Genomic DNA, 23,429 nt, shown 5'->3' on the forward strand with positions numbered 1-23,429 from the left:
ACAGGAAGAGGTTATAGCACGCCACGCATTGTAAGCTAGGTACCAACTGATCGCCAGTGGGAATCCCCGACAGCGCTGGAACACAGACTACATGCCCACTGAGTGAGTTAAGATGGCCCCAGTGACATATAAAAAAGTGTAAAAATTGTAATATTTGCTAAAAATACTTAAGATGGTTTACAGACTTGCTACGAGAAAACTATAGACAGCTTATGATTTGTGCCAGTGAGACGAGCCAATTGCGAGCACGTGAAATGCACATATGACATGTCATTTGAAAGCTCTTGGCATGAGCAATGTAGATAACAAGTCACTTTTATTATTTAACAAATTAGTAAATAAAAACTATTTTTTGAATAATAAGCGTGAATATCCCTAAACCAATATTGCCCAACAAGAAGAAAATCCATTAAAACTAGTACGATAATTCTAGTCTATGACCCCATTGATTACTATGTTTGTTTAACTATAATTCCATATTTTATTGTTTTTAAAGTTGATGTATGGAGTAGCGTCAAGCTGCACTGCCAATGTATGTAAAGTTGATGTTTTGACTGCTTAAGCTGTAGTGCCGCATGCGGCGAATAAATCTCTTGAAGTTCCTTATTATTACGAGATTCTGGTTCAATGTTTTGTGATGAGGTCGCAAACTGGACGACAATATTAGTTATGTGATGAAAATGTATTCATGTAAAGTACAACTTTCTCGAAAAATGGTGATGTTGTAAGACATTGTATTGAATAACGGAATAAAGGAGGAGTCACGTGTCCATGGCTTTAAATAAACATGCAGAGCAATGTTCAATGTCCTTTTTCGGTCTTTTGCCGTGTAATTTCCGGTTTGGTTAGATCTCCAGACGGCTGCTGGAGATTTACACTGAGTTAGTGGGATTGAGGATATTTGTTGAATGAGAGTTGAAATCAGTAGGGACTTATAAATTTAAAGATGATTTTCAGTAACTTATTCGTTGCACCAACGTGACTTTATCGTGATTTAACTGTTTCTAAGAATCTGTGAACTTTAGTTATTTGGCCGCATTATTACAATTTGATTTAATTGTGTGGCAAACGTTTATGATCTTTCTACTTGTTTTTCGTAAATTAAAGCACAGAGTCATGCATGTATTCTGTACTCGCTATTGTCTGTAAATGCTATGCTTACACTGTGGAGCTAAAGTTAAAGTGTTATTTAGTTAATTTATCAGTTTGATATGAGGCTACCATTCACACACACACACACACACACACACACACACACACACACATTATATATATATATATATATATATATATATATATATATATATCCCTTCATTTTTCATTTTTATTAATTTACTCTTTTTTTATATCGTCATTGTCTATAACAATAAAGCACTTCAGGATTGTTTAGTACAGGTACTTAGATGTGGGCTCAAAAGCGAAAGTGTAAAATTAACGTCTATTGGTTCTACATTACTCACAGCAAGCTATTCCTCCAGGCGCTGTGCTACTCGCAGTAAAAACATTCATCGACAGTCAAATAACGACGCCTATCCATTTTAAGATTCGAATTCGATTGAATTACTGCTTTGGGCTTAAAAGGATGAAAAAACATAGGTCAGCTAATATGTCTAACTTGGACACTACAGCGTATTTAGGCACTAGCACTCCGTCTTCAGGCCACGACTGGCCTGGGACCATCCGACCGCCGTGTCGTCCTCAGAGGAGGATGCAGATAGGAGGGGCGTGGTGTCAGCACATCGCTCTCCCGGTCGTTATGATGGTATTCTTGACCGAAGCCGCTACTATTCGGTCGAGTAGCTTCTCAACTGGCATCACAAGGCTGAGTGCACTACGAAAAATGGCAACATCGCATGGCAGCCTGGATGGTCACCCATCCAAGTGCCGACCACGCCCGACAGCGCTTAACTTCAGTGATCTCACGGGAACCGGTGTATCCACTGCGGTAAGGCCGTTGCCTGTCAGAATATTCAACAATCACGCATATTACAGTAGACATTATTACTGAATTATGGTTAAATTTGGTGGATCAATTGAAACAATCAGAAAAAGCAAATGATTAATCACACGGGGAAAACTGAGTTTTACAGATGCAACACTGCAGGATGCTGGAAAACGTCCGAGGGCATATCACGTTGATGACAGTCGTAAGTTATCTGTAGAAGATACTGTAGTTGCTTCGAGACCGATACCAAACAAATTAAGACAATACACACAGATAAATAAAGATAGATAATTCATAGTTGATTTACCCAATTGCCAACGCTATGATAGCAACAATATAAAGTGGAGTTTACCGATCTCTCAGACTATCATCATACGTGAGCGTAAAACATGTCAGGCAGTTCAACAGCAAAAGTGTCCGCGACATAGCTTTGTAGTTCTGCGCATCTAAAGTGCGACTCCCATAAAGTATCGAAGAACCTGCGCTGTTTTCCAGTCAAGTAGAATGTTCAGTTTTCCCTGCGACCTATGTGACTCTTGCTTTCCACATATTCGATGTACTGTGATAACCCATAACATTAGTACCACCTAAATAATAGTTTGTTGGTCCACCTCTGGAATGCAGTACAGCAGCGATGACCTGGTTCGACATGGCTATGGACAGTTTTATAAGCAAGATGTCTACACAGGTCAAGTAAATCCCATAAATTTCGGGCAGGTGATTCGTGTGCGCTGATCTGACAACCAGTAGCGACCCAGATCTATTCCATCAGAGCCGGCCGAAGTGGCCGAGCGGTTCTAGGCGCTACAGTCTGGAACCGCGCTACCGCTTTGTCTCAGGTTCGAATCTTGCCGCGGGCATGGATGTTTGTGATGTCCTTAGGTTAGTTAGGTTTAAGTAGTTCTAAGTTCTAGGCGACTGATGACCTCAGAAGTTAATTCCCATAGTGCTCAGAGCCATTTGAACCATTGTTCCATAAGCTTCAGATCTGCCGATCTGGTGGCCAAGACACCACATGAGGTCATTGCCATGCTCCTCAAACCACTGAAGCATATGTCTGGCCTTACGAATAGGTTATGCGGCTCGAAGTGGCCACTGCCATCTGTGAAGACTTCAAGAATGAAGTAACGTAGGCGCTCATATAGTCCACAGTTGTCATGGTACCTTTGACAGTACCACAGGTACCGTGGAGGCCCACGTGCATGTCATCCGTAACACAACATGTGACGTTACGCGTTTTTAGACGAGCTAATCGGCAGCCCAAAACTGCTGCTACAACGTAAGATGAATTTGATGTATGGCTCAACGCAGGCGGGACAGGGGCTGGGAGTGGACTGCAGCAGCTGCTCCAGATCAGCCCGGGATGGAGACTGGACATGGGTAAATCCCAGAAGAAGGATGCTGGAAAAGATCGTTGGATTAGCAGAATGCGGAATGACCAGCAATGGCGGACTGTGAGACAAGCTGAAAAATTGCGTCTTACTGCCTTGTGAGAGTCTATAATAGTTCAGAGTGAAGTATTAAATACAAATCTGAATACATTAGCGATTCCGGAAAAATGAAGTGCATCCAATGACACTGCAGCTGTATCAGTATCTTTATAACAATAACAGTTAATAATTAACAGTGACCAAATATTTTCACAATGAACCTCTGAATCAACAACCTTCAATTGATTCACGAAATTTCGACATACAATATCTCAGATATTAGTACTGCACTACAGCTATCATTACTGAAAGCTACGTATCTGTATCTGTTTCATTTCTTGCTTTATTAAATTTTTTATATTTTATCATTATGCAACAGTTTCTCACGAGATCGTATTCTCCACAATTACACAGCAAATAAACACAGCATGAATACAAATGTTGATGATGTTGAGACAGCAAGCGGCCAAAAATTCATTTGAATAACTCATATTTTGTCATACTTGCGCATTTATTTAATGTACAGTTTATTTTCTCAGTAACTTTCTTTAAAAGTTGATTGCAAGAGCCATAAAAAGCTATGCTAATTTAAAAATTGCATATGTTAACGGACACCACAATTGAAGGCTTAAATAATTCCTTAAACAATATCTGCGGACAATCTGTTACCTTTATCATGAGCAATCTTGAGCAAGAATGCTAGCTTATATATTTATGGACTAATTATTACTTATATTTATTGCAAATGATCCAAGTGTAAATGAATGTGCATGAGATTTCTTTTTTTGAATGTTGTTGTAATATATTAGTTGAACCACCGAAGAGGCCAACATGAATCAAATCAGGTCTGTAGAGCTTAAGGACGATGTATTTTTGGTGGGGATGGCCTTCAGCAGATAAAGAAACAGACAGTAGCAGAACGCTGCGGGAGTCAAGTGGAGATTGAGACTTTCCATGAGACGAGTTCAAGGGAGGGATTCTGGATACTTTACGTCGAGTTCTGGAAGGAGGAAGGACTGCCTATGGTAACGAGCGCGATTCTGTCGTCATAGTTGATTAATTCCAGGTGGTGAACTGTCGCTACTGTACCTTAACTTCTAAAGGAATTTTATATTTCGAAAGGTCTGCATGTGCTCCACAGTAGGACTCTTAACTTTCACTGCTAGGTTTATAGAACTGAGAATAGGCAGAGTATGACTTATTGTTCAATGGATAGCATGCATTAATTTTTAAATAATCACACTGAATTCCGAACTGTTTTGGGCTGATGAATATTTCGTGATTATGAAGTGGACTTTGTTTCCGCTTATCTTTAACGATTATTTAGTTTTTGGATTTTGCTACCATTATCGTAATCCCCTCAACGTAACTTTACTGCATTCGATAAAGTACTTTCTGTCTGTATTTTAATTATCATAGGTCCACTTCCCGTTTATTTGAGATGTCCTTTCTTGAATAAACATTATTCAGCTTTATTGTGTCGTCAACGTCAATTGCAGAGATTAGAATAGAACAGTTTTTATTACATTGTTCATTTATCTTTTAGTTTATATGTGCATGAATTTTACTAATTCGCAGTCCTAGCCAACGCGTAGACTATTTGGCCGCAGGATCACAGCTACAGTGAGTTAGCTTTGAGGGAAGAAAGACGTGCACGTTTCGATCCTACGACTACATCGAGCTATTTCTTTTAAACAAAGCCGTGCAAAGCCCAAATACATACAGTACGAGTAATAGCACATGAAGACGCAGCTGGTTTCCTCGTACGGGATGCTGTTTGAAGGCGCAACTACACTTACGTGTTAACAGTGACTATTAGGTATCGTCGCAAACACTGCCCTCATCGGTAGGTATTCCTGTTGGATGGCGACGTATATGGACACGTTCATCGACCTGGTGTACCTGTAAACGTGATTCACCTGACCAATCGACAAACTGCCACTGGTTCACGGTCAAATCGCAATGATTTTGAGTCCACTGCAATGGTGACTGATAATGTCGTTCAGTCAACATGGGAACACGGAGTCCATGCCCAGTAATGTGCGCTGAACGGAATGCCCCGAACACGTGTGTGTTCCTTGATGGAACATGGATGTCGAACACATTGTCGCCTCCTTCAACCACTTTCCATAAACCCTCAAAACGTAGCACGCTAAGATTCGACATGCTTCGCCGTGATGCACGTTCTACTCCAGGCACCGGGCCATCCCTTTCCGAAGTGGCTTATGTAATTGGATGTCCCCATTTGCAACCCGTATCGTTTCTAGAATAACTTTAAATTCTTCTCTTTTTAGCTTATATAGGCCTATTTTGCTAGCCGTGTCAGTGATAGTAATACAACCAGGCGGCGTTCGTTCTTGTGGTGGACAGTGGTCGTAATGCTCTGGCTTCTCAGTATACGAGAAAACTTGTAACCCTTCTTCACTTACGGCCATCTGCAGTGTATTTCATTTCAAGGTCACTTTCGTCATGATGTCATATGAGCAATTTGACGAAAGTGAGAGCTATTTCGAGATCAACTTCAGTGCATCACAGTAACACTGACAGCACCAACTTGAATTCGGAAAGTAAATGTACCTTCAAAATTTCAATCAACTCTTATAATTTCGGAATGATACACATAATAATTAGCTGACCGACAGAATGCTCTTCGTTGGCCAATACCAGCAGCTTTCAAACCTAAACATTTAAGTTTATAGCTTTAAAATGATCTGTACTACGAAGAAGTATCTTATTAGTGGCTTCAGATGTATGCCATATCTGTACACGAATCATGTTCTTTGGCACATCGAATCAGCAGCCGATGTACATAAATGTATCCGCTATCTCGTATTTTGTTTAGCTCATGAATCAGCATGGATCGAAAAAGGGAATCAAACCACTCTGTTGTAATATGTAAAGGACAGCTTTTCATGAAGCAAGTCCATTTCATAGAGCTCATATGTAATGTCAAACCTTTTGTAAGCTATATAATTACAAATACGTTGTTGTACTTTAGGACAGAAATAAAACTTTCCAAACATCAACACTAACATCTGACGATGAGCTCAATAACAGTACAGTAATATCATTTCTAAATGTGGTTTGTTGCAGTATGTTCTACATCGTAATTTACGAAAAGGGCTGTCGTGTTCTTTAACCGTCAAGGATAAATAAAGACACAGGTGTTTCAGCTTTCATTTTATCTTCTTCCGTTTCGATTCCACTATAATGGGCGAGTATGTGGGACGTTAACTTTGGTACAATGATTTATTTCCCCTGACTTTTGTCAATCAGCAGGTAAGATTTTGCTATAGAACTGAATGCAAGCTTCTCCTATTGCATCGATGATTTTTATTTTGACTTTACTCAGCTTTAATTTGTCAGCAAGATTTCGATTACGCTTGTTGCGCAGCTCACTCTACCTTCGTGGTAAATTTCTAATACTTTCGTTGAACCATGGTGATGTTTTCTCATTCTCGCCTATGAAAGAAATTCACTTATTGTATCGTCTAACAACATACTCGTATCTCAAGTGGCTTTCAACCACTTTCTTGTCTGCCTTGTATCATTTGTTCACGTTACTTGATTATGATATTTATAACCACTTCTGGAGTTGAGTGAGGTATAAAGGAAAAATAAATGTTCCTTGCAACATCGCAGAAGCTAACCTTTTAGGTTCTTATTTTCCAAACTAACTACTGTGCAGCTTACGACGACTTCTTGTGTGTAGATGTAAACGTGAATTTGAAGGAGCAGTCGGCTGCTGTCAGCACTAACTCAAAATAACTCTGAATAATGGGAGATATCATTAGGAAATATTGGTGTTACCTTGGTATTTTAAGCCGCCCTGTTTCACGTTACAAACATGACTCATCATAGCGCCTCGCCTCATTTGTTTACAGAAATGTCGGCCGACTCTGACAATGTGATGCGACCCACACATGTTTTCTGGCGCCGACAATGGCAGCGTTGGCGCAGTCATTAGGCGCGGACATATCGTTTGGTAAACACGAGCCTTAATTAAAACCGGAGCGAGCACCAGGGCAGCCGGATGGCTTGCGCACCAGCACCTGCTGTCTGAAGAGCCGCTGACAGCGAACATGCGAAAAGTGACCCACAGCGCCGACAACTCTTTCAGGAGTGCTGTTAGCAAGAATTTAACATATTGTTTGGTCTGAGCTGATATAACTGGACGATGAAGTTATTCAATTCCTGGCACTACAGTCGTTCGTTTGATTATATACGAGTGCTGTCACAAAACCAGTATTTATACCTTATCCACTAGTTCATTTAAGTAAGATCTCACTATAATGAATTTGGCTGGTGACAAAAACTGTAGTGAGAAACGTCATGTTTCGTACGTAACAGTAGTCAGGTTGTTGGATGGAGTAAGTTATCATTCGTCAGGTGAGTTGAAATAACTTTGTTTTTACAATTTTGTTCCACCTCTCACAGTGTATAAAGAAGGAATAGTATAGTATACACAACACTGCATCATATTTATGTCAGACTGTAAACAAAAAAATTGCTCAAATGGCTTTGAGCACTATGGGACTTAAGTTCTAAGGTCATCAGTCCCATAGAACTTAAAACTACTTAAACCTAATTAACCTAAGAACATCACACTCATCCATGCCTGAGGCAGGATTCGAACCTGTGACCGTAGCGGTCGCGAGATTCCAGACTGTAGCGCCTAGAAGCGATCGGCCATCCCGGCCGGCAGACTGTAAACAGGTATGAACTGTACAGTTACTCAGTACGCAGAGTGCACTCCATTAATCAACTTGGAACATAAAAGCGGACAGTGTGTAACAGCACAACGCAGTACTTCATAATTTAACATTTTGTCTTTTCGAATTTTGATAGTAATTCAGATATTTAATGTACATTTTTGTCATTTTATTGTTATTAACAATTATTTGAAATACTGAAACTCAAACTTACTGCAAATCATATTTAAAAAAGTTGTAAAAATGTAGTGAACACGTTGGTAAAGTCAGAGTAATTGCTATGACTAATAACCATTGAGTATGTATTCCTATGCAGTGAGCATAATCTACTGCGCGTGTTCTCAGCATCAAACCGAGCTAGTCGCGTGATATTCGGAAGATGCTGCTTGCCTACAGTTTGAGGTAGCCGCGAAAATGGAGTTTAAACTTATCCGACTTATTTTGTATATATTTCTGCACGTATGAGTTTTAGAAACAGCTGTGTTACAGAGCTGTCATTGCTACGGATCTAAACAGAAGTATGTGAAATCACTACCAGTTACTTTTGATAGGTATGTACAAAAATGCAGAACTGTAAATTTCATATTGATGTGAGTCACTTTATATGTTGAAAAATTTCGAGACACAACATTTTACAGATTATTTTTGCGATTTTATGGATATGTGTTTACGAGACAAGTGCTGGAAAAATTTGTGTATGAGTAAGCTGCCTGTCAGTGTATAGATATTGATGAATGTTCATATGCAGATAAAATTTACACATAACAGTCTGATTAATTTTCTCCAATATACGCATGTTTTAAAATCCTTTTGTGTATCTAAGTATTTCTGCTCGAGACAATTTCTCACTCAGTGTCGTTGTAACGTAATTAATTAGAACAGATTCGACAATATGAATCCGTGCAGTTGAAAACCTAAAGAAATATTGTTGGCTGACATTTATTGTGTTTCTCCAAAATTGGAGCACTGATTCTGCAATATTTATTTTTTTGTGTATAATGTATGATTTTACTTTTCTCATGAGATGGAGAAAAATGTTGTAGGTATTTCACTTGGCTATAAAAAACAGAGGAGTAAATAAAGAAGAATTGAAAACAATAATGGACAATCAGGTGTTGCATATTGCTTGTCGTATTTACTGTAACTATTTCATAGTTCCAAATTCGTCTTTTCGTGACCATTCTCGCCGTCTAAAGTGTCATTGAAACGTAATTAATTAGAACAGAGCTCCGAAAATATGAGTAAGTGCAACAGAAAAAGTAAAAAAATATATATTGTTGGCTTCCCTTCTTATCCTGTTACCGAAAGAACGTAAAGAAAGTGGAATCTGAACTAAGATACTGTGACGGAAAAGAACGATACCATTGCTCTTCAAATCTTTAAGCCAACTTCTGTTCCTGGTGTCATTTTAAGGTGTCTGTAAAACGCTTATACGAAGTTTCACGGTACTTCTGAAGGTGATATATATGTAACAGCGAAATTATAATACTCAGAATAGCTAAGTGCTGTACGGGCTAACATGCGGCCGTCCCAAAATCACTTGACTTGAGCTGCAGGAGATCTTGCGAACAGAATTCTGGTTCTACGCATTCGAATGCTCACTGCATATATTCATGCTCTGAGTTAACAACCAGTGGTCTGTAGACTAGAGATCACTGGTAACAATAGTCTCTAACCAAAGATATATCCGAGTGGCACTGTCATCGTTGGTACCTCTCTAACCAAAGATATATCCGAGTATCACTATCATCGTTGGTACGTCTCTAACCAAAGATATATCCGAGTAGCACTAGCATCGTCGGTACGGGGGATTGCGCACACGAGAGGGCTGCAAGTTGACAGTAACTGAGACCGGACGTAACTGCGTGAGGGCGTAGAGAACTTGGTGTGTAAACTTCACGGTGATATGTTGAGCAAGAGAGTACGAAGATAACGAGCAATATTATGTGCCACAGTACAATAATTATTTAATAAGAGTATTAATGAAGAAGAATGTGGTCAGATGTATTTAATTCGGCTTGTAAATGGAAGGAAGAGCCCCTTGACGAACAATTTTCTGCAACAACTCGTCACGCCGTGCTTACAACAACTCACGTCAAAGTAAGACGGCACCGTTTCAGAAGTTTAGAAATGTAAAAGGCGTGCCAGGGTATTACAATTAGCAACTCAACATTATAGTTGGTCTGTTGTTAACTTTAAATTTTGTCAGCGACAATATTTATACCAGATCATCGCTACCAATAGTACAATCCTATTACTGTCACTAATATGACCGAGTGACAAATGTATTACAAGGCTTACATTTTAAATTCATGAAAGAGCTAGATAGTAAATCTTAAACTCTGTTAGCTCAGTGAAGAAATGAAGCTTTTTAACTTAACTGACAGTGTCGATGAGATTTTGGAAATTAAAATATTTTCATCGTCTTTTTCAGAAAGACATTTATTAAACATTTGAATCAATTATTTCAACAGTGTTATGTAACTTGATGTATTTAACTGTAAGTTCTGTGATTCTTGACTTTCGTACTTTCGGCGTTGCTTGTTTCCATTGCTGTTGATTGTGATGTGTCCAGTGTTTATTATGTTTCTGGCAATGACTTCTATTTATTGAGATTTCACTGGTCAGTGAAATGTAAATACGATAAACAAGATGGTGGAGTAATTTGTTTCAGTCACTAACGGCTACGTTTCAGAATTTGTAAATGTCTTTTGATTTTGAATTATTACAGAGTGTACAAATCATGATAATTAACTTCCAAAAATTTTATAACATCTCGTTTACACTAATTTCAGTACTTATTACATAAATTCACATTAAGGTGAACATAATCAGTTTCGTTACTTCTGGCCAAACACGAACGGGCGACAGCATTATTTCATAAAACGACTTCACTTTCGGTCCAAAACGAATAAAATTCTCAGTAGACAGTCGAAATCAATTTTCTCCCTTACACAATTTTCGGGTTTCTATTGCAATCGGTTTAATGTATTTTGCTGGCATAATAACTTTCAGTGGTACGCTTATTCTCACACTTCTGATGTCAGATGCTTCGGAATAAATGGCTTTCTTGAAAATTACGGAAGATTAAGGTATCCATATAATCTAGTATGATGTGAAAGACATTCAGTTATGGAAATCAGTTCTTTTTATCAACCAATGACCGGTCACCGGTATCAGAACCCATCGTCAAATCATGTAAACAGAAGAATCAAATAAAAAGAAATGAATTTTGCAAACTTTTCTGTTTTCTACATCAAACTGGTTAAAACACGTTGCTGTCCTGTTATGAATCCCGCGTGCTGGAAATCCAAGAAACATATTATTTAGTTATTGGAGAGTGTGGATGAGTTACAAGTGTACTGAAATTACATTACTGTATAAAAAGCAGGCAACTTTGTACAAATGTTTAGTTTCCAACTTGTTAGCTTACATTAATGAATACTGCCAGTTCCTTTTCGTTCTGCTACACAATATTCAGTGTTGCGGGACGGTTCGATGCCATGTAGGCTGCTTTAATAATTTTATACCGGTATGTTGAATTTATGTTATGTCAGTTATTTACGTTATGACAGTTTGGTAACCATATTAATCAAACATTGTGCGTTAGTAGTCAGATGGTCGATTGGAAGTCATTTATCCTCTGAATTGATATAAAGATTACCTGAACTTTGTCTACCGACAAAGTACCGACCGACCGACCGACCGCCGTGTCATCCTCCGCTAAGCAGCTCATCAGCTGGAATCAGGAGGCGCAGTGCACCCCATTCCAGTTCTCCAGCAAGGAATCCCTGGCAGTACCGGAAATCGTAACCAGGTCACATAGCACTGACCACTCAGCGATGATGGCGGACTTCATATAAAAGTTATCCGACCCTAAATACTTCAATGGAAATTTGCTAAAAAAATAAATGGTTATTATCAGCTCTTGACGATAAGTAAATATCACTTTCTTTAAAGATTTCCGTTAGATAGTCGGAATCACTGTGTACATTCTTCCTTTTTTGTTAATAGCTTACAAAAGGGAAAATTGTAGTAAAATTTTAAACAGAATGGTAGACCTGTTGCTGTCTGATGTGTGCACACCACTTTTGAAACCTGTAAGTTGTGTTCAGAATAACAGTAATAAGCAGACTGTACGTTCTCCCTTGCTTGGCACTCACATGTGGAAGCTTTTGATTTCGAAAACCGTCATTTGAAGAAAGCTTGTGACAAGCAACCTAATGAATTAATTTCTGAAGGATCATCTGCAGTAAGTGTGCAGCATCAGTTTTATTAGAATTCAAAAACAAGTTAGAGGAGCCGGCCGAAGTGGCCGTGCGCTGCAGTCTGGAACCGCAAGACCGCTACGGTCGCAGGTTCAAATCCTGCCTCGGGCATGGATGTTTGTGATGTCCTTAGGTTAGTTAGGTTTAACTAGTTCTAAGTTCTAGGGGACTAATGACCTCAGCAGTTGAGTCCCATAGTGCTCAGAGCCATTTGAACCAAGTTAGAGGTTGAACCTCTATCTGAGACATGGTTAGCGGACATGAAGCTATTAAAGTAAAGGAGGTCAACAAGGGCCAAAAAATGCTAGGAAATTACTTGTATTTGATAATAATGTGAATCATTATTATATATATTTAAAAGATGACCTGAGACTGTTGTGCACTTCCGGTATATGCTTGACTGTTGCGGTTAACACCGGAAGACCTTGCAAAATGCGGTCCATATAGATATGTAAGAAGTTAAATAATAAAAGATGGCTAAGAACCACCTTAGTTTAACGGAACGATTTGGAGAATGTTGCGAAAACGGAGACTAATACACCCATGATACAAAAAAACACGCCAAGAAATTGATAAAGTAAACTTAATCACAGAGCCTGCATATGTCATGGGCGACATGAATCGGTGCTCCGTCTTGACGAGACAAAAGCCTCTCAGGGCGACATAAATATGTCTGAATTTGGAGTCAGAGGCAGTCCTTTTGCCGGAGTCTAGCAGCACGACCACAACTTCAGGGTCACGCCAAACGGCGAGACGACAAGGGATTGTTAGCAGCGGCCATGGGTTCGAGACTGGGCTGCGCCCTCGGTTCCAGCCCTGAGATCGTCGCAGCAACGTCAACCAGCCATTGGCGCCTGCTGCCGCCTGCACTGAGTCCCCCGCAGAACTAAGTGCCTCAGCGCGAGCCGCCGTCCGACTCCAGCCAGACCGCAGCGGGTTGATTTCCCCCGCACAGCAGTCCGCACGCGCCACCGCAGGGAATCCGTGCGGGGTTGAGGGGTTCATGGAGGACTGGGATGACCACTTCAGTAAGATACTCAACAAACGAGGAATCAAAACAGCCCCAAAGAAAGGGAAACAACGTCAAACTAAGGAAAAAGACAATGTATGGGAACCTCTAAATGAAGAAGATGTAAAAGAAGTAGTAAATGCACTGAAGAACAAAAAAGCAGCAGGACCCGATAATACATACAATGAACATATAAAACATGCGAAAGAGGCCCTCCAACACGTGTGCATCTAACTATTTAACAAATGCCTGGAACTTGGAAGAATTTCGACACAATGGAGACACTCGACAATAAAAGTTCTCTACAACGGTAGAGGAGACCCAACGGACCCAAAACAGTACAGAGGCATAGCCTTGGAAAATACTCAGTTCAAGATGTTTTCAAAGATAATTACACAAAAAATTCAAAGCCTCTGTGGACAGTCATCTCCCACAACGACAAATGATCAACACTTATGGAAGTAACAATACCGACGAAGCGCTACAAAAGAAACAAATATTCTATACAGTGTTCATATACTTTACCAAAGCCTTTGACCTACTGTAAAAGAGATCTCATAGTCCGAAAACTGGAAAACACCATGGGAGAAGATAGCGTATGGGCAAGAATAATCAAGTCAATCCTCAAATACAACTTAAACACAATATCAGACAACCTCTCTTTTTCGAACCCCATTCTGCAATCTAACGGAGTCTTACAGGGTGACCCAATGAGCCCTTTGCTGTACATTCTTGCCACTGAATAAGTACTCCGAACTGGAGAAAATGAAGGAGATGTATATGTATATGCATACGCTGACGGCATAGCCGTAGATTCAACAGATAAACAGAAGCTGCAGAAAATCATTGAGAAAATAGACAAATGGTGCAGTGAACACAAACTATACATAAACATAACGAAGACAGAAATGGTGATTTTCAGAAAAGGAGGCAAAACACGTAAGAATGCGGAAATCAACATCAGAGGACAAAAAGTCACATCAGACTTTAAATACCTGGGGGTGATATTGCAACCAACAGCCAAATGCTTTACAAAACATAAAACAGAACGTGCAGCCCAAGCAGTAATAGCAATACAGGACAACAACAACATCCGCCTACTCAGTCTAGAAACAGCCACGAAATTATTCAATGCAAAAATCTTGCTAATCCTGGCCTATGGGATGGAGGTTATATAGGACCACCTGACAGAATAAAATCTAGAAACACTAGAAAAGGTGAAATCGACTTATTTAAAAAGAGCACTAGCTCTCTCAACAAGATCTAGACTAGTGTACTTGTTAGCAAGAGAGACAAATGAAGACGTCAGAGTTCGATGTATGATGCCACACATCAGGGCTTCCAGAAAGCAACTGAAAATCATGGAGAACAAACGAGAAAAAGTATGGCCGGAGTTCTGTGGCACCGAAGCAATCACGAACTGCTCATGGACAGCACAAGATTTCGAGCTGCGACATATCGTAACTAGACTTTCTATTCACGGCTTTCATCATCTAATTTGAAAACAAAACTTATTACGACCCAACCACAACATGTGCATGTGAACTGTCTAACGAAGCCAGTGAACAATATCACATAGAACTGTGTAGTAAAAGAGTGAAATCGATAAATGAATATGCAAAAATCTAAATTGTAAATGTAAAATGTTAAGCAAAGTGACTGTATATGGCTATTTGGCTGCAGTTTTATTAAATAGAAAGAAAACTAAGTGCCTCAGCGTGAGCCGCCGACCGACTCTTGCCAGACCGCAGCAGGTTGACTTCCCGTGCACAGCAGTCTGCACGCGCCACCACAGGGAATCCGTGCGGGGTTGACGGGTCGTTCCAGGCGCCATCGTTGACAGATAAGTAGTGTCGGCGACTGCCGTCAAGTCCGTACCGTACAAAGACCGCTGCCCATCCACGGTCCTGCACGTCAGTAACGAAGGGCACCTACGCAATATCCACTTATCAGAAGCAACTGCCCGTATACCAGCGCTGGCCAGGGTCAACAGAGTGAAGTATGTTCTGCCTAACTGAGCCACGGCAAAGCTTGTACGGAAGATGAATAAAGTATTCTTTACTGTCAGCAGTGTTTCCACTGGCTCCTGCAGCCTGCCAGTAGGGCTAAGTATTCACGTCTGCCAAAAATAAAAATAAAAAAAAAGATTCTGAAATATTCAAAGGCAACAATTTGACTTTTTTGGGATTAAAAAGCACTGTGTCAAATTACTGCAGACTTTTGCAACTGAATCGTTTATTATTTGGATGATTTATTCCCGCTGAGGCAAAATGAAGGTGTATAAGACTTGTATTTTATATACTCAGCACTTCAGCAATTCTAGATCCATGCTGTGTGCCATTTCGGTAAGAATATGTTCGGAAATGAGAGTGGTTTGTGAAATAGCAGCCGGCCGCTGTGACCGAGCGGTTCTAGGTGCTTCAGTCCGGAACCGCGCCGGTGCTACGGTCGCAGATTCAAATCCTGCCTCGGGCATGGATGTGTGTGATGTCCTTAGGTTAGTTAGGTTTAAGTAGTTCTAGGAGACTGATGACCTCAGATGTTGAATCCGATAATGCTTAGAGCCATTTGAACCATTTGAAGTAGTACGTCACTGACACGTGTCATTTATAAGTGCGGAAGAGGCGATACTACTAGGTATTACGTTGCATCAGAAGCATAATACGACTCTCCCACCTTAATCCTCAACTGCAGTGCGAGCCAGTGCGAAAATACAGGGAGAAACACGTCGAGAGCGAAACGTCAGTTCGCGATGTTTCGCCCGAGAGCCCGGCGGGAGCGAGTAGCAAGGTAAACGCGATTCAGCGGCGGGCGGACACGCGACCCTCGGAAGCCCGTCGGCTATTTCAATAAACCGCGGGCGTCGCACGCAACCAGATACGGCACTTCAAAGAGTGCGTGGGCCCCCGCCGCCGCCATGTAACTGGCCTCCGGGGATGCCGCGTGCTGGAAATGCCACGTCGCCCCCACACAGCGCTCGCCCCCGGCACTAAAGTGGCCGCGACATTTCCGCCGGACGTCAGGGATCAACCCTCGTCGCTGTCGTCACAGAAGCCGAACCGCGCTTGTCATTTGCCGCTAATGACCATTCGACAGGATTTCAAACAATGTCTGCCACGCACCAGGATTTACATCTCTTCAAACTACGATATCAGCAACGCCAGGCTTTCAGTTTCAATACGCTATCTCAGCAGTTTCGTAGAGTAACACGAGGAACGTTAAAAAAGTTTCCGTTCGAAGGCTGTAATGTCCAGGGTCGGTGTGCTACTCAGATAAAATAGCCTTAGCACTTAGGCAATCATCCCATCGACGCACCACGATGAAGATACCCGTTTCGTAATACACAGTGTTATGTGAAGATGTCTGTAACTGTCTGCTGCATATCCTCGTGCGATTAGGATCGTCGACGTATCACAGCCTTTCTTAAAGGAGCGAAAGCATGATAACTGCATGGTAAGGTATCGGAACTATAGGGCGGGTGCTCGGGTGTCTCCCACTTGTCTGTAATGTATGAGACTGGCCTCCGAGATCGACTAGCGCTTTATGTCGAATAGCGACCAGTAGTGAACTTGGCGCACCATTCCGTAACGGTGGTTTTCGACAGACATGGTACCTCATACTCATTCTTTACTCTCAGGTGGATATCTACCGGTGTCTGTACTTCGGCTGCCAAGATAAGGAGGGTAGATCGGAAAATAAGTTCTGTTTTGCAATAAAAAAGGACTAGAGTACACTTAAAGAAAGCAATTTATTTCATAAAAATCTATGACATTTACACTGCCTTTCAACATAGCCCCCGTAGTTTTCCAGACATTTCAGCGGGCACAGTCAGCACGTAAAGATCCCTAGATGATCGTGAATCCCGTCAGGTATGAAGGCTTGGTGAGAAACTTCGCCTGATGTCACGCAACCCACATAACGTAACTGTCATGCAGTTTCTTCTTCAAGACATTAATCGGCAGCACTCTGCAGGGGCAATAAAGAGGCTCCTGCAGAGTTTCCGATGGGAAGTGTGGCACACCCAGAGCACAGCCGGTAACTGGCTGCCTCTGAGTTACATCTGTGCTCACGCTGGCTTTGAAGACAATATTTTGGCACAGTCAACGACCCGTAGACCATCATACAGTATTAGCGGAAAGCCAATGATGAGCGTATTGGAAAGTTGCCACAAGGCTACAACAAATGTCTAAGTCGGAGCGGCTACCATGTAGAGAAGCAGGTGAACGGTGTATCTAATTCTTGCAAATAAACCATTTTTGATTTTCACAGTGGTTTATATTTTGCGACCGATCGGAACTTACTTTCCGAATGCTCGTAATAGCACATTGGTCGTTTCCGGATACATTTTGTAATAACTTCGTCGTTCTTCACGTTCCCGCATTTACTGCACGCATTTCGGAAAGACACGAAAGCCACACTAATCTCTTGTCTACATGTCGGTGCTTGTGCACCCGCATAGGAGTCGATCTACACCGCATCCTTTAAACGGAAAGTTCCACCACTGAAGGGCCAATAGGGACCGTCCGACCGCCATATTATCCTATGCTAATGACTAAGAACGTGGAAACTTTGAGTGAATTTTGACTTACAAATCGAAACTAAAAAGTCGCGCTAGTCAGTAGCCTTAAGTTGCCGTTTCACGCGGCTCCCAGTAGACCTCTTCATGATGCAGAATGTCTGCACCTTTTTTCTTGTGGAAGATATCGTTTTCTGAAATTTGACGAACCTTTTTGAGCAATCATCGTGTCTGGTTACTGTGCGGAGGACCCGGGTTCGATTTATGATACTACCGTGGAATTTGTCTTGGTCATACGTCTGGATAGGGCCCCACTCAGCCTTAAAGACGCCAATTGAGGAGCTGCTGGAATGAGAAGTAGTGTCTCGAAGTTGATGAAAACCGATAATGGCTGAACAGCGGTGCGCTGATGATTCTACACGCGTCCATTCCACATCTGGTGACGCCATTAGCAGAACATGAAATGCCGTTCGGTTGTTCTCCAATGACCATCAGGGATATCGATAATAAAGCAACAAAAGGCGGTTTACATTTTCCGTTTCAACAAGTGCAACTCAGTTACATTGTGTAGCGTGGTTTTCTTTACAATGTGCTGCTACAGTGCCAAATTGTCTGTACGGGTGTACGGATTACGCCTCCGAGGTCTCCTGATATCGCAATATCTAGTTTTTCTTCTGGAGAGACTTATGAAAGACTTTCTCTGTGTGACTCCCCTTCTGATAACCATGGCTGAATAGCAACTCCACAAAATGGCAGCAGTATAAATAGTGATTGTAGCTATACTTCAAAATGTGTGGACTAGTTTGACAAACTTCTCGATGTTTAGGCTTACGTGTAAGTTTCTCATTTCCTGTAGAAGATATAGCCTCCTTTAACACGCAGCGCGCTAGCGTACCGAACAGGAAGACGAACTAGACCCAAAACAGAATTCAGTGCGACGGTTTCCTTGTGGTTCTGATGCACTGGCCGTCTGAGTTCCTTTTTAGGCGGTTTTCCACACTTATCAAAACAAACATACGGCTAGTTCCTCACCTTGTCGGCTCTGACCCTTGACGAAATGATGGTGTGGTATTCCGACTTCGTATGAACCCCACCACCAATAGAACACTTTGCTTTTGGTCGTCAATCTTCTGGCTGGTTTTATGTGGCCCGCTATGAATTTTCTTCTTGTGTAAAACTCTTCTTCTCAGAGTACCCCTTGTACCCTACATCCTCAGTTATTTGTTGGATGTATTATAATCTTTAAGTTCCCCTACTGTTGTTACCCTCTACATCCCAGGGACTGATTCACATTCTTATTTAAGTTCACGGACACGACAGCGAATCAAGTCAGAGCTATTGCGTTCTTGACGTTAATGTTTATGGGGTAACGTACGGGCATGTATGGTACTCCTTTCCCGAAACGCTGACCCTGTTTAAGAAGCGGTATATATTGGAACGGTGGAATCAGTCATGCGGAGGTATGCGAATTCCTCTTCAGCACGGTACTATCTACTCATCTGCTGATGATCAACTACTAATAGCACAAAGTAGACAGGATGTCAAATTTATGGTAAGGAAGTTAAGTGAACGAGGATGAGAAAAACAGAATATTTAATAATGGCAGGAGATGGATGGGATGTAGTACGGGCGCAAGGAACTACTAAAGCTGCTAAGAAGTTTAAATACTTAGAATCGATTATCCATTCCTCGGGAAGTTGCGAAGCAAATGTGGAACCCACGATCTAGCAGGTAAGAGGAGCAATTAAAATGCTAAACGGAGTTCTGTGGAGCGAGGCAGTATCAAAAGTGGACAGAGCGGAGAAGAACTGAGGAAACTACGAGTGATGAAGGATATGGATTAACCGATCATGGGAAGAACTGAGAGCAGAGCTCTTGATTGTATGGCCGTGTAGAGCGAATGGAGTAAGGAGGATGGCCAGAAGCTACCCTGAAATGGTCGCCGCCAGGAAGGGGAACCATGGGCGGTCGAGATTAGCGAGGAAAGTGAGAGTAATTAAAATGGTGACGAAGAGAGAGCTGAAAGAGGAAAACTGCGACGATCGTGAAATTTTGGCGAATGGGAACACAAGGCAACAGTTGAAGTGTGGGGAAGCCCTTAAAAGACAAAATGTGGATCACCTTGACATGTCATAGGATAATAACCGTGGAACAAAGAATGATCAATTGTCGCTGATGAAAGTCATTTTTGACGCTAAGACACAGCAGCTTAAGCAGATTATGTTCAAGTTGTTTACGGTTTCAGTATGAATATGACTAATGGGGAGAAAGTGATTTCCAGTTAACGTGAGACAGTACCTAGTTTGGAAACATAAAACTGTCTTATCTCCTGTAGCTGCTAAAGATAGAAGCATTTGTTTCGACACAGGTTCTCTTCGAAATACTTCTCACTGCGACTCGATATTTAGATGCCTAGACACGGAGGTACCATTTTATAAAATCTCGCTCTACATGAATGACGTTTTTATTTGCATGTACCGTATCTCTTGAAAATGGAAACTTCGAAACTGGTGGCGACATAAAATCGAAATTGCTTTTATATCGACTGAGGTGACTCCAACTCTGCCGGGTTTTAATGGATGGCACAAACTTTCCCGTTGCACACAGCATGGAGAAACTGTTTATGTACTATGGATGTCATTCAGTTAACACTTATCTCATCTTGCTTTTGCCGTTGATGTCACGTTATAATTTTTGTTACTGACAACACGTGTTTGTAAAAGCATTTTTGAAAGCATAATCGGTTCCACAAGGCTGTAGCACCGTTTTCCGTGAGAATATGAGAGAAGACATGGACGTAATCAGTGACGCCCTCTCCTTCAGAGCAGGAGAAAGATGCAAAAGCGTAAATTAACTTATGATTTCTTAAGGAATCACAAACAGCGCAAAAAGCTGGCTGAAGTCAGAGATAACGAGGAAAAAATATTTTGAGATATCGAAGACCGACATCTAATGAAGCACGCTTCACTGAAACCAGATTAAAAATTGATGAGAAAAACTTCCTTCAATATAAGAAGTCGAGTTAGGAAAGTTCTCGCCCCAGCCCGTTTCGTAGCTTATCTCGAAAAGAGTGTCATTTCCTCTGGGCGCCGAAATGTAAAAACTCAATATCTGGCTTGTGCGCGATAATTGTCAACAACTATCAGAACAAGACTGAGATTTCAGACATGACGTAAGACTTATTTGACGCGATCATGCTTTCGACTGGTTTTATGTCATTCTCGTTTTCTATCTTGTTACAACGTTCGCAAATCTACATACGTGTAGCTGCCAATATTTTGGCTCATACACACTGTGATCTCCGTCTAACTCTGTTTTTTCTCCATATACACAATATCTTCGACAACCTGCTAGTCATATAGATGGATAACCGACTCATTTTTCCCTTGTGGTTCTCTTCAGGAGAAAATTAACTACTCCCGATGTTTCTACAGAGGATTTCGTAAGTTGTTCTCCAAAGATTTCTTGTTCATGTCCTAATTCTTAAGAGCAAGCAGACACAAATTGGCAAGTAAGTAAGTGTGAAAGCGTGTTAAATGAGAGCTGGTTAACACTTAAGATAACTATCTTCAATAGAGTATTAAATCTGTAAGCCTCTTGAGTAGCAATTGTTTAATATGTTGATAAACTGTTTGGTTTTGAGTAAGTATGTGGATAAACTTTTCCTTCGCTTTACTTTTTCGACTCACACTTGCTACAGATAAACGCCTCCATGCGAAAAGTGTGATGCTCCTATCACTGTTGCCCTGTATCTTCCATTCAACTGTGTCTACACACTCTAGCAATTGAACACTTATCTAGTAAGCTCCTTTTGGAACATTGTTCCTGGGAAACAGTCATCAAAAATTACAATCAAAGTTTTTCAATAAAAACAGTCTAGCGACAATAAACATTACTGTGTTTACCGTTGCTGCACAACGACGTGCTCCTAGTCACTCTCTCCAGCCATCATCATGTTGTAATGTTCTGATGACGATCGTACCAGGACCGAAACCGGTCACCTAGTTAATACATTTTAAATTTTAGTAGCTTACGTGCGAAACTATAATACTTTTATTTAAAAACTTTTACTTGTTTAGTAGTATGTATGACTACTTTCGTCCAGACGACAGAGGCGAGACGTCATGGAATTTCAGTAGGTACTGAAAGCGATGGACAGCTATTGTAATGTATGAACGTTTGAGCGTTCTCATGCTCACGGACAGTGGTAGGTGCAACTCTAAATTCGGAACCATTACCGTCGCAATAGTTTTATGCTAACTGATGCTCAATTGATTTCTTTCTCCTTGTGAAACTTAATTATCTTTCGTGTATGTATAGTTTGGTTTATCCAAATTTTTACGCGATCCTCACTTCCAATACGATACACCGCACCATACGTGTCTCGTTAGTTAATCGATTAATTATGTACCTCTTTCAGTTCCAAATACTACTGTTATAAATATTACCAGAGTACATCAAAGTGGCTGTCTTTCTTGTTAAGTCCGTATATCTCATAGATTACTGTGTTTTAAATAATTTACCTCTCACTTCTGTCGTCGGAGAATGTGACTGACTAAATAGCTAAATTGTGAACGCAAGAAAGATATGAACTCACATGGAGGCTATAAAGGCACATTTGCATGCCATGCGTGAGTTTCCTCGGAAACGCGAAATCTTAATTAAAAATTAATGTCTGACAAATAAATAAAGCCTATGGCACAGAACTGCAGCGCTATGCCGCTGATAAAACAAAATACAATTATGACACTCTTATGTTTCATTAACAAGAAGTAGGTCGAGTAGAATAGCTGGTGCGGGAAGCACGTATATTTTATTAACTGGTACACTGCCATATTTTATATAAGAACACTGCGAATTGCAATCTTACTAGGCACTCGATTCTGTAAAGAATTTATATTTATGAAAGTAAGTAGAATTATTTAACTGTAGGCTTATTCGTTGAATATATCTGATTTAACTAACTGTGTAAACATTTTTATGTTTAGTAGACAGTCACCTCTGTACGACGTATTGACATGGCTGGCAAATTATTTTAATATTGCGATTTAGATTTTGAGTCCGCACCTACCGCAGCAGTCTTTGGAAACGATTTCAATACGAAGTCCGATTATTTGAGTCTTATTCTTGGTCAACTACGAATAACATTGCATTTACGAAAAAGCCATTGTCAAGCGTCTGATACCAAATAATTAAACATCCACGTTCCAGATAAGCAAATATTAATTACAACCAATCACTATCATAGATAATTAATAATTAATATTTTATTTTATTTATTTCTTTATTTTATAAGGCTTACCAACAATCTTTTTCCCGCGTACCATTAGCGACTGGATCAGGAAAATACCCCCCGCTACACACCATAAGGTGACTTGGTGAGTATAAATGACATTATGTCGTCCATGTTGGACTGTGATTTGAACACAGCGACTGATTATGATATTAAAAATACAATTGTGTTAATCTGTCTTTTATCGATTCAAACAGATGCAGATAGCATGGATCAACAGATAAGAAAGAAATTCTGTCGTACTCAGGCGAAGCTT

The 23,429-nt window shown here is 40.7% G+C and overlaps 1 pseudogene; it reads right to left on the bottom strand.

The window, feature by feature from the left end:
• Positions 1-1,841: 1,841 nt before the first annotated feature.
• LOC126177565 (5S ribosomal RNA) lies at positions 1,842-1,959 on the bottom strand (annotated as a pseudogene).
• Between the last annotated feature and the right edge of the window lie 21,470 nt (positions 1,960-23,429).

This window comes from Schistocerca cancellata, chromosome 3 (assembly GCF_023864275.1).
Source record: "Schistocerca cancellata isolate TAMUIC-IGC-003103 chromosome 3, iqSchCanc2.1, whole genome shotgun sequence".
Taxonomy (NCBI): Eukaryota; Metazoa; Arthropoda; class Insecta; order Orthoptera; family Acrididae; genus Schistocerca; species Schistocerca cancellata.